The 2469-nt window shown below is 57.7% G+C and overlaps 1 non-coding gene across 1 annotated transcript; it reads right to left on the bottom strand.

Annotated features, from left to right (window-relative positions):
• Positions 1–2009: 2009 nt before the first annotated feature.
• TRNAW-CCA (transfer RNA tryptophan (anticodon CCA)) lies at positions 2010–2081 on the bottom strand. The gene has a single exon. It is a non-coding gene; the product is annotated as a tRNA-Trp (tRNA).
• Between the last annotated feature and the right edge of the window lie 388 nt (positions 2082–2469).

Raw genomic sequence — 2469 nt, forward strand, 5'->3', positions numbered from 1 at the left:
TGTGAGGAGGAAGTTGTTGTCAGAGAGAGTGATTGGCACTGGAACGGGCTGCCCAGGGAGGTGGTGGAGTGGCTGTGGCTGGAGGTGTTGCAGCCAAGCCTGGCTGGGGCACTTAGTGCCATGGTCTGGTTGGTTGGTTGGGGTTGGGTGCTAGGTTGGGCTGGCTGAGCTTGGAGCTCTCTTCCAACCTGCTTCATTCTATGATCTTTGTAGCCTCCATCCTACTGTCACCTTCTGAATGGCTTTAGCATTGCCCATTTCAGGAAGCACTCTGCTGTGAATACATCCAGACATGAGGTTATTTTCTGCCCAGCCCTTTTTCCTTAATTAAAACTCTATCAGTGAAGGCAGCAGAGGGCAATAAAGGCTCCACTTCTATTTCTTTTTTAGTCTGGTGCTATTTTTTTTTTCCACACAAAAGGGAAGCTTTGAAGCCACAGAAGCTCAAAGCTTCATTCCTGGGAGGTATTACAAAGCAATGAAGTTCAAAAGAAAAAGCCAGTCAAGACAAAAGCCATTTAATGAAAGAGATCCAGACTAGAGGAGCTCAGGTGTACACAACCCATCATCTGCTGAACAGGTTAAAGCAGTTAATGACCTCTGAGAAGCTTTATCCAGCCTGCAGATTTGACTCTGCCTTTATTGTTCCTTCCAAAGGTAAAATAACTTTAAATACCAAAGTCTGAGTCAAAGCTGCAGCTATTTCTACCTCCACAAAGGTAGGAGGGGGGAAATGTTGCTTACAGACAGAGCTATGTGTTAGGTCTCATGCCAAGGAGGACCTAATTCATCTTTATGGACAGAGCAATCAGTGCACCCTCAGCAAGTCTGCAGGTGGCACCAGGCTGTGTGGCACAGTCGACTTGTTAGAGGGCAGGGAGCCATGCAGAGGGGCCTGGGCAGGCTGGAGAGCTGTGCCCAGCCCAACCTCATGGCATTCAACAAGGCCAAGTGGAAGGTCCTGCAGCTGGGTGGGTGCAGTTCCAAGCACAGCTCCAGGCTGGGTGGGGAATGGCTGAGAGCAGCCCTGAGGAACAGCCCCTGGGGGTCTGGGCTGATGCAAAGCTCCACAGGAGCCTGCAGTGGGAGTGCAGCCCAGACACAACCCTGAGCTGGGCTGCAGCCAGAGCAGTGTGGGCACAGGGCAAGGGAGGGGATTGTGCCCCTTGGCTCTGCTCTCCTCACACCCCACCTGCAGCCCTGGGGGCAGTTCTGGAGCCCCCAGCACAAGCAGGACATGGAAGTGTTGGAGCCAGTGCAGAGGAGGCCACCAAGATGCTGAGAGGGCTGCAGCAGCTCTGCTGTGAGCACAGGCTGAGAGAGTTGAGGCTGTGCAGCCTGGAGAGGAGAAGGCTTGGAGGAGACCTTGGAGTGGCCTTGCAGGATCTGAAGGGGACTACAGGAGGGCTGGGGAGGGACTATTGAGAAGGTCTGGGAATGAGAGGAGGAGGAGGAATGGGTTTGAAGTGTCAGAGGGTAGACTGAAAGTGGATGTTAGGCAGAAGTTGTTTGCAGTGAGGGTGGTGAGAGACTGGCAGAGGTTGAGGGTGGTGAGACCCTGGCACAGGTTGCCCAGGGCGGCTGTGGAGCATGGAACCCCAGAATGTGACCTGTGCTTCTGTGCTCCACAGCCTCCCTGGAGGCGTTCAAGTCACCACGTCAGGGTGACTTCTGCCCTCAAGAGCAGTCCAGTGCAGGAGGGCACAGAGGGAAGCCAGCAACAATATCTCTCAGCGTCTAAGAAGACACCAACTCTGCATCCTGCTCCCACCCAACCCGGAGCACCCAGGGTGCAACACGACCACGTCCCAGTTTGGGGTGAGGGTCTACCGGGTCCCTCTGTTGGGTTAGGGGCACCTCACACGCACCCAGAGCAAAACAAAAGCAGCGCGGAGCAGTAGCTGCTGCAGCTCTGACCCCACCGCCAGGCTCCTCCACCCCACTTCCCTCGCACGCTGCAGCTTCCACCGGGCTCTCGCTGACGCAAAAGGCAACCCCCGCGGGTGCCGTGACCCCGACGTGATTCGAACACGCAGCCTTCTGATCTGGAGTCAGACGCGCTACCGTTGCGCCACGAGGTCCCGGTTGCGCCAGCCTTGGCCTGCCCACAAGAGCCTTCAGACCGCTCCGCGCATGCGCGGCTTAAGTAACATTCCGCGCAGCCCCGACGGGGCCCGACAGGCCCTCGGAGCCCTCTGCCGCCCGCGGCCCTTCGCTGCTCGGCAGCCGCGGGCGAAGAGAGCTTTCGTCTCTGGCGGCGGCTCACCGCCGAATGAGGCCTTCCTCTCCCGGGGGTCACCGCTGAATGGGACTCTCGCTCCCCAGAGCCCTCAACCGCCACGACCCTCCACCACCACCACCCCACGGTCCCCGGCCCAGCGCTGCCAAAGCAACGCAAACCTCTTCCCGCCTCGCCCCACCCCCGCCTAACGGTTCTCAAGCCCCGCCGTGGGTTGTACCACCGCCTAC

This window comes from Pogoniulus pusillus, chromosome 39, assembly GCF_015220805.1.
Source record: "Pogoniulus pusillus isolate bPogPus1 chromosome 39, bPogPus1.pri, whole genome shotgun sequence".
NCBI classification, from domain to species: Eukaryota; Metazoa; Chordata; class Aves; order Piciformes; family Lybiidae; genus Pogoniulus; species Pogoniulus pusillus.